The 14811-nt window shown below is 33.7% G+C and overlaps 1 long non-coding RNA gene across 3 annotated transcripts in view; it reads left to right on the top strand.

The window, feature by feature from the left end:
- LOC102154965 overlaps nt 1–14811 on the top strand; it is a 198120-nt gene that overhangs the window by 102161 nt on the left and 81148 nt on the right. For 2 of the 3 annotated variants that reach the window (XR_005356779.1, XR_005356781.1), the window contains 2 exons: nt 552–700; nt 7866–8034. This is a non-coding gene — a long non-coding RNA (uncharacterized LOC102154965). Of the gene's footprint in view, nt 1–551; nt 701–7865; nt 8035–14811 lie in introns of those variants that run through there. The other variant, XR_005356780.1, reaches the window with a different exon arrangement.

Here is a 14811-nt window from a genome sequence, read left to right as displayed (position 1 = left end):
TATTTTGGTGACTCATTATATAGTATCATCCATAAAATTCTATTCATAATGTAAGAAAATTTAATGAATGTAGCTATTCATCTTAATAAATTATGAAGTGAATTATAAAGAATGTTGTAAGAAGGCTTGACTGGAAGATCATGATAAGCTATTATGCATACATTTAGTAAGTGAATGTAAACTATTACTAAATACCTCAAATAGCAAGTAATTTAGTATATTTAATTTATCTTAAGGGGAAAACAGTCTCGACAGGTTTAAGAAAAAATATTTATACTTCAACCAAACATTAATATTGCATTTGAGCTAAGGAGTAGGAACACACAAGAAGACTTTAACCTATCTCTCTTTGTCAAAGCACATAGCTATCAAAGTCAGACCATTCTCTTTTATGTCCTTTACTATCTTGAAGAGAAAAGGTCATGTCCATTCTCTCAAAAGCATTTCTCATAGAGCTACCATTGTATAATTTTCAAAGATTATATCTTATATAGTCATGAACTCTTATAACTGAAAGACCTTAAATATTTAATAAAATTTTCTAATTTTAGAGATGAGTACTTGAGTCAAAAAGATGTATCCACAGACATGTGAATCATTACTGCGAAGTGAAGACTAGGAAACTTAACTTCTTGTGCTCAGTCCTACGGTCTTTTCACAACACTCTACTTCTACTCCGGAATAATTTTTCAAGACAAAGGTAATAATTTATGTTAATCTGGTTTAATAAACTATGCTGCAGTCTAAAACAACCATCAAAGACAAATCCAGTGATTTAATACAGTAAATTTATCCTCATGCAACAATCATGATGTGTTTGGGTAACCCACTTGGTTGGCTGCTCTCCGACTGTTCTCAAGCCTCCTTTGGTGTAATGGGCTCTACAATCTCAATGTGAGTGTCTATAACCATAGCAGGGAGAGAAGGAACATTGAGAGCTTACACCTACCGTGCTATGCTTTGGTGTAGATTCTTATGCATCACTTCTGATTATAATCCTATAAGATACAATTAATCTTCTGACCCCATCTAACTACAAGGGTACTGGAAAAATTGTCATTCCTGTACCCAGGAAGGAGAAGAAAAGTAAGTCCTGGTGAAATATTGGTAATGTCTTACTGATAATGTTTTTCTCACATCCAATCTTTATTTTATGAGCCATCATGTCTGTTAGAGGTTGGATAACTTCTGCCAATTGTAAGGTGTATAATTTATGCTTCATACAGCTTTTTCTACTACATATTAACTTATTTGGACCACTGGTTTTATATTAATTTTTTTGTAGCTTTAGCACCATATAGTGCTTTGTATATGATAAGTATCCACTAATGCTTTTTTAAATGAATAAATAAAAATGTAAACGAATGGGTAGCTGGTTACTCTTCACTACTTTCTTATGAGTAATTGTATCACATTATTACTACTCTGGCAAGGTATATTCATATCCTACTTTTGCTTCAAATCCAACCTTCTCAGTACAGTCATATCTTAAATGGTCAATAGGAGTGTCACCTCCATCCAGTGGAATTTTAGAGCTCTATCAGAAGTACTCATTTATTACTTTCATGTATCACATTACACTGTGAGGCACTGGAAAAACAGAAATAAATAAACAGCACAGTGGTCAAGATCAAAGGATTGGAGTTAGCAGCTGGGTTCAAATCCCAGCTGCTGTCAAAATTTTTGACCTTGGCAAATGATTTAAACTCCTAGAGAGTTTATAGCCTTAGCTACATTATTTATAGCATGAGAATGAAAATAATGTAACTATTTAATAGATTTTAAAGCATTACATGTGATACTCTGTAAAACAGAGTAGAAAAAGGCTTGAACCAGATGATCAATAAGTTCTATTATACTTGGATATTAGATATTATATATTTGACATATAAATTTCCTCTCCAAAGCTATATAGTACACCCCTAAGGTCAGGGACTATGTTGAATCTTTGTTACAAGGAAATTCAAGTACCAAGGTCAATGGCTTCCCTTTAGAAATCTTCAAAAAATATTAAATAAAAATGATATTTCTAGAATATGGAAATCTTCCCAGGAAAACTAGGCATATCTGGAATTCTGTAATTGAGCTAATTAGTTATGAGGATAGCAAAAAAGATATTTAAGAGGACTAAGTTTCCCCAAAAAAAGAATGCAAGTGATTTCTTTTAACTTCTTTGTACAGTCTCAGACTAATAGTGAATTAGAATTTTTCATGTATTATTTTATGTGATAAATTACTTTTATATTCTACCTTTATAATATGTATTTATGCAGAAAATCCACTATACAAACAATGCATAGAAATACAGTAGATAAAAATAATATGGGAGAATTTCTAACACTTCTGAAATTTAGGCACATATATTTCTTACATAATTTTAGTTCAGACTTGAGTGAGTTAAATTCTTTAAAAGGAAAATAACCTTTACACTCTAACCAGGAAGTAGGATAATTGCATCATTTTATCCTCACCTGGAGACATAACTATTATTACTCAACACAAATATTTATGAAATAAATTAGCAACAGAAGTATTAAGTAACTCACCATGAAGACCCAGCTAGCAAGTGGCTGAGCTAGAAATTAATCACATATCTATATTTATATGTTTATTTTCTGTTAGGCTGTCAGGTACAAATAATTAAGTTAATCATATTTTTCACCTCATGCACAATAGTCCTTGGTCTATATAAAACTTTTTATTTATTTTACATAAGTATAAATTTATATATAATCAATTTGTATGGATCGTAATATAAGAACACAGTAACCCAATAAAAACAGACTCTAAGGTAACAAAAATCTCTTTGTGTAGTCTAACCCCATCTTGTACCCTCATCTTTTTGCCCTTGAAGCAACCAACACCCTGAACCTAATGTCTTAACCTGTTTTTATATCAATTTATCTCCTAAAAAGTATATAATTGTTCTTTTAATTTATAAAATGTGTATAATGTTGCATGTAATCTTTCAGATTTAAGCTTTCACTTATTGCACATTTAGCCATATCATAGCCTATTACTGGACATACATTCATTTTGAGTACTGATTATATTCTATATGTTGAATATAGCCCCTAACTTTAAATTTCCAGAAGTACACTTCTTTTTTTTTAAGATTTTATTTATTTATTCATGAGAAACAGAGAGAGAGAGAGAGAGAGAGAGAGAGAGAGAGAGGCAGAGACACAGGCAGAGGGAGAAGCAGGCTCCATGCAGGGAGCCCGACACGGGACTTGATCCCAGGTCCCCAGGATCACACCCTGGGCTGAAGGCAGGTGCTAAACCACTGAGCCACCCAGGCTGCCCCAGCAGTACATTTCTTTAAAGGTTTATTTATTTATTTTTGAGAAAGAGAAAGTATGTATGTACAAAACAGGTGGAGGGACAGAGGGAGAGAATCTCAAGCAGACTCTCAGCTGAGTACTGAGCCTGTGGCAGGGCTGGATCTCAAGATCCTGAGATTATGACCTGAGCTAAAATCAAGAGTCTGATGCTCAACTGACTGAGTCACCCAGATGTCCCAAAAAAGTACATTTCTTTAAAGATCCGTAGCATGTTACCTAGAAATGAAAAATTCAAAATAAGCTAATAAGGGTGAAATGTTTTAAATATTTTAAAAAGACAAACAATGTAAAAGAAAAAAAAAAACAGTGTTACCATGTATTAACTGTTATTCATTTGGAATTAATTATGTTTTTGTTTAAATACGTTTATGACCTGATTACTTCTGCAGATGAGTCCATTTATCTATGTGTAAATTGTAGGATGATCCAAGCACAGAAATGAATCAGCATAATTAAGGAGCTTTATCTGTGGTAAACTATATTAAAACATTTCATTATATTTTATCATTAGGTATAATGCTGTCTGTGAAAAGTATTGCAGACAGAATTTCAGAAGATTAGAAATTACATCCTATGAGTAAAAGGCAGCTACAAACAGTTTGACTCAGGGGTAGCCTCCTCTGTAAGGTCACTGTTGGAGCAGGTAATAGTGTAGTCTTGAGTTTATTGGTAGGCTAGATTGCATGTTGCTAGGAAAATCTCTGAGAGCCGAAAATTCCCATGCTAATTTCCTATTTTGTAAAATGGAATAATAGTACCTTTATTGTATGAGTACAAGTACTTTTACAATTTAACTTTTAAGGAACATTTTTAGAAAAGGAAATAACCAATTGTATCAGATTGATTCTCAGTGATCAGAATCCTTCAATAAAGAATGAATTCCAAAGAGTATCACATCCTTAGGGGATGACTAAAAGCACTCAGGATACTGCTTACAAATGGCCAGGATTCCGTAGAAGCCACTCATTTATTAGCAAGAAAAGTCTCTTTGGAAGTTAACTGTGAATCTCCTATAGCTACCTCCTGCTTGGAACATGGAGAATCAATTAAGAACTGTATGACTTGTCCTTTCCTCTACCAATCCTCTCCCAAAATCCAACCCTTCCCACTAGTAGCAGGCATAGATCATTCACAATATGCCTAAAAGAGAAAAACTCTGACAAACTGCATTTTGTAATTCATCTTGAAAAGGCATTTTTTTTTTAGGGCATTCATTATGCATTTAAAGAAAAGAGAGCACATGTAACGTAAGGTAAGGTATCACTATGTTAGCTAGTGACACATTGATTGGTAGGATCATTGAGGTGCAGCAGGACGAGGCCAGGTTTGCCTGCCTAAAACTATCATGAGCTGAATTAAAATGGAGGTCCCCAGAGGGCAAAATAAAGTATGACAATAAAACTATTGGGTTTTATGTTCTTTTAAATTAACAGGAGGATTAAATGAAGCAAATTTAAAATGGCTTTAACAGAGTTTCAATACCATAAAGGCAAGAAGTTAAGACTCTGACCATGTTTTACTCTCCACCTGCTGTTAATGTGTGGCAGTACAAATTCCCCTTCAGAGAGTAACTGTAAATCTCTACTTAATAGGCCTCAGGATTTACTAAAAACAACTCTGAAAGGAAACTTCCTTAAGTTAGAATGTTTTCTTAGAATTCATCCAACTTTCTGTTTTACAGAAAAACTGGGACTGTAGGCTGACCTTTCACTCTTATTTTGACAAATGTGTAAATTAATTTACTTGCAGTTGCATTCTTGGACATTATTCAGGCCCTTAAATCTCTAAATTTTCCTGCTTTCTTGCCCTCTACTCACCTCTGCAGTCCTGAATTTATTCACCTTCTCTTTAGGGTATGAAACTGCCCTATAATGAAGGGCAATCTCTTTATAGCATGTTTACATATGTGTACCTAGAATATCCAAGACACTACAGTAACAACAAGAGACTCCCCCCTTTATAAAGCTGCAATGTGCCTAAGTGTTTCTTCCACAATCATGTGGCCCTCCAAGGGAGTATAGCCCCATAGCATGCATCAGGCTTGAGCACTTCAACAATGGTAAATGCACTCTTTATATCCTACTACATCCACCCTTCCATATAGGCCATTAATTGAGAAGCTTTTATGGTGTCCTCACATTATATAATATTGTCCAACTCAACCAGAAATTTGAAACTTGACATTGGCTTTCATCACCAGAATAAATAAACAAACAAACCTGGATCTGTAATCCAAACAAAGCTTGATGAAATAAAGTCCTAAAATACAAAAATGTATATATTCTTTTCATGTTTTTTTTTTGAAGGTTTAGCTGAAGTAATGAATGTAAACTTCTTAGATGCATGCCTGGCAACTTGTACCTGCCCACTGAATTATTTTATATTAAAAAATATTATGACTTTTTAGATTAAATAGGAAACGTGAGTTGAGGGTCAAAAAAGTCTATGTGATTATGTACTGTGCTATTTTTCTCTCACACAATTGTTTCTATTTATGAATGACATAAAGTCCACATCTCCATTACGGAAAAAAAACAACAACCAACTTTATACATAAATTAAAATCAGTACTTCAAAATATAGAAATGAAATGACCACAACAACATCCTTAGGGCCATGATCCTAAATTTCAATTCAATAACATTAAACTAAAATTATATTTGGTATACAAGGAAAGCATCTAAAGATTACACTTAAATCAAATTAAGAGCACTTAGGCACAATTATCACTAGCGTACAATTTGAGTCACTTGAGATAAAGCATTAGCAACTGGCTTAACCACTGGCAAAATAGCATCTGAGTTCTAAAAATCAAAATTTAGATGAATACTTTTGTACTTTCCACTTAAACACATGCAGAATAAATTATGTTCTTATATCCATAGTGTAGACAAGAAATGAATATACATGTGTAGAGATTTTTCTAAGATTTTATTTATTTATTCATGACAGACACATAGAGAGGCAGAGACACAGACAGAGGGAGAAGCAGGCTCCTTGCAGGGAGCCGGACATGGGACTCTATCCGGGTCTCCAGGATCACACTCTGGGCTGAAGGTGGCGCTAAACCCCTGGGCCAATGGGGCTGCCCCATGTGTAGACATTTTATCTGGAAGCTTGGAACCAATTTAAGAGCTTAACAACATCAATTGTTCATCTGTCTACTATGGGAACTATAATGCTAATTAATATTTGGAAATAAAATTATTTTTCTTTTTAAAAATGCCATTCCTTTTGAATATAATAATCATATACTTTTTATAAAAGTTAATATTATACCTAAAAAGGTGAGTTTTATAAAGCTTTGTTTCAGGCAGGAAACAACAAATGTTGGAGAGGATGCGGAGAAAAGGGAACCCTCTTACACTGTTGGTGGGAATGTGAACTGGTGCAGCCACTCTGGAAAACTGTGTGGAGGTTCCTCAAACAGTTAAAAATAGACCTGCCCTACGACCCAGCAATTGCACTGTTGGGGATTTACCCCAAAGATACAAATGCAATGAAACGCCAGGACACCTGCACCCCGATGTTTATAGCAGCAATGTCCACGATAGCCAAACTGTGGAAGGAGCCTCGGTGTCCAACGAAAGATGAATGGATAAAGAAGATGTGGTTTATGTATACAATGGAATATTACTCAGCTATTAGAAATGACAAATACCCACCATTTGCTTCAACGTGGATGGAACTGGAGGGTATTATGCTGAGTGAAGTAAGTCAGTCGGAGAAGGACAAACATTATATGTTCTCATTCATTTGGGAAATATAAATAATAGTGAAAGGGAATATAAGGGAAGGGAGAAGAAATGTGTGGGAAATATCAGAAAGGGAGACAGAACGTAAAGACTGCTAACTCTGGGAAACGAACTAGGGGTGGTAGAAGGGGAGGAGGGCGGGGGGTGGGAGTGAATGGGTGACAGGCACTGGGGGTTATTCTGTATGTTAGTAAATTGAACACCAATAAAAAATAAATTAAAAAAAATAAAATAAAGCTTTGTTTCTTGGAAGATCAAATGATATAGCTTCATAGGCAAAGACAATTCATGTAAAATTCAATCAAACCTTTGACTAGTGCTGAAACCTGCATCAGAGTTAATCACCTCATCCTTATTTGAACATTTCTAGCGGTGAAAAAAACACTCTGCTTTTTTAGGTGGCATATTCTTACTGTCAATCTCTCTTAGAAAAAGAAAATTCTTTCTTGAGATAAAACATTAAGGTTTTATTTATTTATTTACTCATGAGAGACACAGAGAAAGAGGCAGAGACACAGGCAGAGGGAGAAGCAGGCTCCCTGTGGGGAGCTGGATACAGGACTCCATTCCAGGATCCCAGAATCAAGACCTGAGCCAAAGGCAGACGCTCAACCACTGAGCCACCCAGGTGCCCAAGAACATTTAAGTTTAGTCATTTCATGTATTTATCTCACTTATCTGGTCTATCTAAAGAACATAGATTTACTTCTCTAGCATCTGAAGACATTGGAGTATCTAACCTTAGCTAAATTCTCTTTACTTTCAGATATTTCCAGAGTCCTCAATCTCCAGGTCAATCCAACATTAATTATGTTCTTTTAACTGAAGCTCTTATTCCAACTATGAATTTATCAACGGAGAGAAAACCAGGACTATTATCTTCCCTGATCTGGAAATTTTTCCTTGTCTGAAAATTTTATTAGTTTGAAATTTTATTAGTCAGGTCTTATTTGAAATTATAGTAATTATTGGCATACATTACACTTGTAGTCCGCCAAAATTTAGGATTTTTTTCATATTAGGTATGTACACAGAAGACCATGGTAGGACTATGTAATAGATTTTTCATCTAAATGTGGTATTTTATATTTCACTTTTCTTCTTTTTAATCAATGTTTTCATGATTTCAAATCATTCAAGTCATAATAGAAAATTAATTTTTTAACTCTCAATTATTCTTTTATTTTTTAGTACTGTGCCAGCCAAAATTATAAGGACAGCTGATGTATTTAAGGTTTTTGGAAGATATAGGGTATTTTATAAAATTTTGCAAAGCTACCAATTTTTAACTATTTAGTACATTATCATTATAAGCATTTGTACTTGCCATTCTGTGTAAATGTGCAAGTATTTCTGTAGGGTGTATCACTAAGTCATATGTAATGCAAAACTCCACCTTTCCTAGATAATCTCAAACTTTATCAAATATTAGACTAACAGTTTTGTGTAAAGCATTGTATTGGTTTCTATCTTTGTCAACATTAGGTGTTGTCAGACTTTAAATCTTTGCCAATCTGGTGGATATGTGATATGTATACTGTATTTCATTAATTTTTTTATAGTGTTGAGTCCTTTTCATAGATTAATTGGCCATTCGGAAATCATAGAGTGAAAGGACACTAGCATGCTAGTGCCAGGCAAAGTGGCTTCCAGTAATGAGAAATTATTTAATAACTACTGCTTGTAAAATATTTCCTTTCAAGGAGGCGGTATGTAATTTTTTATTCATTTTTCAATTTGAATATACATCTTTTTCCTTTTTAAAATTTTGGTCACCTATCTATCTAATGATCTATCAATCTAGAACATTAGTCCTTTCTGATTATATGTGTGTTATATATGCTGGATATCTATGCCTTATTTTTGCTGTTTTTTAATAAGGGGAAGTTTATAATTTTACTATGGACAAATTTAACAATTTATCCTTTATAGTCATTAGTTGCTTCTGGAAACCATCTTTCTCCCATTTTCAGGTATTGGCATAGTATTTGCCTAACTCCAATATGCTTGTTCTTTACATTCTTCATGATTTCCAAAGTCCATCTTTTATGGGTTTCATATATCACATTTTTCAGTTTCATTGATATTTGCATTCAAAATTTGGAGCAATGGGATTTTCGAGAACATTAAATTTACAGTTTTTCCAAGTATCACTCACAGTTTACATGCATTGGAAGCATTTAGGGAGATTGTAAAATACGCATTCTCAGATTCTCCTACCCACTTAACTAAGTCCATTAAAATTTCCAGGTTCCCAGATTCATTCACATACACACACACACACACACACACACACCTTTTTTTGTCCTTTTGGTTACTAAAGTTTGAGAAGTAATGGGTAACTCAAACAACTTATTTTAGATATACAAGAAGTAGGATCCAAAAAAGTGACTTACTCAACACCATTCATTTATTAGTGCCAGGAACTAAACTAAAACTCCTATGTATGTAAAAAGATATTCTCATAGTGTTAAAGTAGACAGTAATGATCATGGATGGAAGAGAAAGACATCTATTAGGTATCAAAGGGGAGTGAGGCAAACTGGTGCAGTTGGGAAATCTCTGGGGCCAAGGGCTAACAACCAATGTCATTCTGTGTCCTCCCCTGATCTTTCCATCATTATAATATCATTTACATTACGGTTTGGCAAGATGTCTACCCCTAAAGTCATCATAACTGTTCCCATTAATCCAAATAATAAAAGGAAAGGGGTGGCACCTGGATTCCTAGAAAGGGCATGCCCTAATGAATACTCCTCCCCTAATCACTCAAAAAATAAAAACTTGTAGACACAAGAAATTTGGGGCTGTTTCTCCCTCCAGCCTGCCTGCTCTTCCTCTAAGAGTGTACTTTGGCTTAAATAAACTTTTCTGCTTGTACCACTCATCCTCTCTGTCTCGTCTTCCGTGAATTCTTTCTTCTGAGGAGACCAAGAGCCACCTGCAATTTTCTTTAGATGGGCCAGGTCAAGTCCTCAGGGCCCCAGATCTCCCCAGTCTATCAGGCAACCATAGGTGACTGTTTCTTTTTCTACTTTCTCCTACTTCACCATTTCACTTAACCATACAGACTGAACCTTTGTTTCTAGTTATTAAATTTAATGGAGCTCTCAAAAAACAAAACAAAAACAAAACTCTGTACTCTTTATCACACTAAGAGATATATAGCTGCCCACAGTGCTACCCAGCCGGGCTACGTTTCTTAGCCTCCCTTGCAGTCATATATGACTGTGTCTTTATGAGTGGAATGTAACCATTAATAACAAATTTAACGTCAACAAATTTCACGCCTGGTACTTAATACTTTTGGCATCTCTCTGTATGATCTTCAACTCCTTTATTCCTGTTGGGATCAGCAGAAAAATCCTAGTGTACTGGGTTTACAAATAACAACAAGCAGGGATGTACTGCTAACTTTTCTGATCTCTTTCAAACATAAATATAAGATAATTGAATTTACATGGTTTTAAAATTATCATGTATTTGAGTCTCACTGTAATAGCAATATAGCATAACTACTGTTTGAATGTTTATAATAAAATAGGCAATTTTACTTCATTATCAAGAGGATCTATCCATATAATCAACATATATGTTTACTCTAACTTTAGATAAGACAAAACCAAGTAATTTTCCAGAAAAAAAATAACAAAAGAAAGTATATTGGATCTCAAGTTAATTGACTAGAAAACAAATGCTTGGATAATTCATATACATATCCAAATTTAACTTAAAATGGTGCTACTATTGACTTATATCTTTCAGAGAATTATTCACAGTGAAAAAGAGAAAACACTTCTTTGGAACTGTGTATTTTTTTTCCCCTCCAACTTTTAAGTGGTATTTGAACTGATGGGAAATTTAAAACTATGCTACAGAGTCTATCAAATAAGAAGTTGATGACTAGAAAATGTGGTTGTTAAATGTCACATTACTGTCTTCTGACAATCTTCTGTCTTTTGGAGCACGTTTTATAGCTTTGCTTCACTTGTAAAATAATTTAATAGAATGATTATAAGTGTGTTAATCTTAACATAAATGACTGTAGGTTACTTTACAAAAAGTTGAAGAGAGCTTCAAGAACTTTGGTGGCAAAATACAATGAAAAGTTATAAAACACTGGTAAAATATGTTACTCTAAAAAGTTTGACACTAAATATTTCATTGAAATTTTGCTGATATTCCTTTATGAATTCATATTAAATGAGGAGGCTCTTTTATGTAGGAAAATAACCTACAGCTGTCTTCACACCCTTCCATGAAGCTGTCATTGAAAGGTTAGTGATATCTTTCTATTTTACTTCAATGCATGACCAGTGGAACTACTGAGCTTTCAGTAACATTAAATTAAAAGCCTCATAAAGGTTTTACTCATTAGAATGCTGGTATTTCTTAGCTAATATATAAGGACATGCAGGGAGGTACATATGTATTAGGAGTTAACATAAACTAAAAAGCCTGCTTCAAGTAACTAATGTGTCCTAAAGCTACAGGATGTTGTTAGTGTTCTAAAATCTTCAATATTTTTGAACATCTAAAGTTAGAAATAGTGCATAACATCTAAAAATAAATTATTTGGAAGTCTCTGTCTTCTGGAAAAAATACAGGTACATTCGAAAAAAAGTCAATAGCTTAAAGTGGTCTATTTTATTTTTATTTTTTTAAGATTTTATTTATTTATTTATTCATGAGAGACACAGGGAGAGAGGCAAAGTCAGAGGCAGAGGGAGAAGCAGGCTCCATGCAGGGAGCCTGATGCGGGACTCGATCCTGGGACTCCGGGATCATGACCTGAGCCAAAGGCAGATACTCAACCGCTGAGTCACTCAGGGGTCCCAACTGGTCTATTTTAAATAAAGAAATTATATTATTTATGGCTACTATATTCAGATTTTAAAGGCTATTTTTATGAATTTTATTTAATATTTTCAATTATGTCTTAACATTTTACAAGTTTTTAAAAAAGCTTTTAATTAAAATTATAGCTGTACTCAATTATATTTTAAAACATGCCATTATTACTATTATGATCCCACAGATTCAACAATTATCAGCTCATAGCCAAGCTTGCTTCACCTATAAACATAGCTTTCCCCTCATCTGTACTACCCATACACAGTGGATTTTTTTGAAGCAAGCTCCATGCATGATATCAGATTATTCATTTGTATGTCAATATAAGTAAATGTCTAAAGCATAAGAAATCATTTATCAATGTATACCATAGGACAATTATCATTGTATCACGCATACAAAATTGAAAATTTCTTAACTTTCAATGAAACAATTCTTATTTGAATCAGAGTCAAAATAAGAAATAAACACTGAATCAAAGCCTTATTACTTATTTTATATTTGACTCTACATCCCCGAGAAACTGTCTTGAAAACTCTAAGGATTCCATTAAGACTTGGGCTGATTTGAAGTACTTTTCGAAATAAATTTTGTTATTATAGTATAAAATTAATTCAGGAAAACATACAAGACAGAAGAGAATAGATTGGTTACTTTTTACAAATTAAACACATCTATGAGCAGATCTATTCTGATCAAGAAAGACATTCTCTCATCCCTAGAAGATGCCTCAGAGCATCTTAGTGACAGCTCTTCTCCTCCCCAAAGGTAACCACCTTCCTGACTTCTAATGCTGTGGATGTGCACTCCCTGTATTTTAATTTTAAATGTATCTTCATGGCATTGCACAATATATATTGTTTGGCATCTGATTTATTTCACCCAAAACCAGGCTTATGTGATTTATGCATTTTGATGTGCAGTTTTAATTTAGTCTCTTTTCTAAATAGTATACCACTAAAAAAATTGTAATTTACCTATTTCTCTATTAGTCTAATATTGACAGACCTTTTGTTGTTTCCAAGATTTGGCTATTATAAATATTTCCGCTAAGAAAATAAATCAGTATATCTTTTGTTCCCAACATTTCCATATGTTGGATGTAATCCCAGGAGCAAAAGTGCTAGGTCATAGACTATCTGCATCTTCAACTTTAACAGCTATCTCCAGATATTTTTCAAAGTAGTTATACAATTTTTATTCACAATACTAGTTTATTGAGAATTCTTATTAATTCTCATTCTTGCCTAAAGAAGATATTACTAGATTATCGGACTTTTTACTTTGACCCAGCCTTGAGTGTCTCTACCGCTATCTCATTAGGAATTATTTAAAATGTATCCATGGCTCTTAAGATTGAGAAATTTTTCATCTGTTTATTGGCCATCTGGGAATCAACTAGCATCTTGATATTTCTCAGGGTCCATTTAAACAAGAGTATTTCATTAGTAGAGTCATGCATTTCCACAAGGTGGCACATAACATCTACATATCTTCCTTTTTATATATTGATGGACTGATAAACATTGCCTAGATTCATTATTCTACTAGATGTTGGAAAAATAATGATATTCAGAATCATTTATCCTTCACTTTTAGTTGAAACATCTCTTTAAAGAAACTTAAACTTCCCTTCATCAATTATTTGGTTTTCATGAGATGCTGTTCATGCAGGAACTGGGTTAAAAAAAAAAAGAGTATCTTTGTTGTTTACTACTTTTCAGAATAATAAGATGGTAAGCTCTCAAATTCTTGCTGCCTTAAGAGTCCTCAATTCCAGTCTAGTTTTCTTTAGCCTTCAGCTTTTCACAAGACTGAAAACATCACCATTTTCCATCTTCCCTAGCATTTTACAAAGAGGAAAAATTAATGAATTCTGACATATTTGATACACTTCAAACACTGAAGTTATTATTTTTATTGATGTTCAAGTATCCTGTCTTTGGCTCATGTCTTTCACCTCTCAAAGATCCCTGTTTCCTTCTAGTTATAGATTATATCTGATGTTACAAGTACTCATAGTAAAGGCTTTAGTCCATGTTTCTAGGCCTATTCTTTGAATAGAATCAGGAATGATTAGACAGAAAGAGAAAATACATTATGGGCTCATACTTATGTTTCCAAAACAAATCTATATTTCAGTTATTTCATTTAAATTCAGGGTTTTTGTTATGCTGATAATGTTGGATATCATCAACACTAATATAAAATCACCTGTAATACTTTGTGTGTGTGTGTGTGTGTGTGTGTGTCAAGTTATGTTAAAAGTTAATAGGCATACAGAATAATGGACCCCAAAGATGTCTGTGCTCTGTTCTGTAAAACCTGTGACCAAGTTACCTTCCATTACACAAGAGATATTGCAGATGTGGTTAAGGGTATAGAGAGTGTTCTGGATCATTCAGATGGCCCACATGGCTCCTTAAGAGAGGAACAATATTTTCAGTTGTGTCTGATCTCTGAGAAAGAAGACAGAGAAATAACACACGACAAGAATGAGATCCACTACTGTCCTCTCTGAAGATAGAGGAAGGGGAGCATGAGCCAGGACATGCAGCAGCCCCTAGAATATATGAACAAATCTCAGTTTACAGTTTGCAAGAAAACAGATCTCAAACTTACAACCAGAAGGAACTAAATTTTGCCATAAAGCTCAGTGAACAAGAAAATAGATTCTTAGGCAACTTAGTTTTTAGTCCATTGACATACATACTGGATTTCTAACCTGCAGAACTGTAAGATAATAAATTTGTGTTGTTTTAAGCCACTAAATTAGTGGTAATTTATTACGGCAGCAATAAAAAAATAGTATAGTTAACTTCAATTTTTTTTCTTTCTAGTTTACTCTTGGGAATTTT

The sequence above is a fragment of the Canis lupus genome, chromosome 3 (assembly GCF_011100685.1).
Source record: "Canis lupus familiaris isolate Mischka breed German Shepherd chromosome 3, alternate assembly UU_Cfam_GSD_1.0, whole genome shotgun sequence".
NCBI lineage: Eukaryota > Metazoa > Chordata > Mammalia > Carnivora > Canidae > Canis > Canis lupus.
This window is presented reverse-complemented; position numbering and strand designations above follow the sequence as displayed.